We start from the raw sequence: 209 nt of genomic DNA, 5'->3' as shown, positions 1-209 counted from the left end.
CCACTGTGCTTTCCCTCGCTGCCCCTAACTGGATTGGCACCTGCTGCTGGAAGGGCCCCTCATAGGCAGCTGTGAAAGGCCTTCTCCAGCTGTGGCAGCTCCTCTCTCTTGCTGCAGCCAGAATTAGTTGGGGTGTCACTGTCCCATCTTGATGCAGCCGACCACCTGCTTGACAGGGCTTCAGCAAAGCCCAAGCACTTGCAGGCAGC

The sequence above is a fragment of the Serinus canaria genome, chromosome 2 (genome assembly GCF_022539315.1).
Source record: "Serinus canaria isolate serCan28SL12 chromosome 2, serCan2020, whole genome shotgun sequence".
NCBI lineage: Eukaryota > Metazoa > Chordata > Aves > Passeriformes > Fringillidae > Serinus > Serinus canaria.
This window is presented reverse-complemented; position numbering follows the sequence as displayed.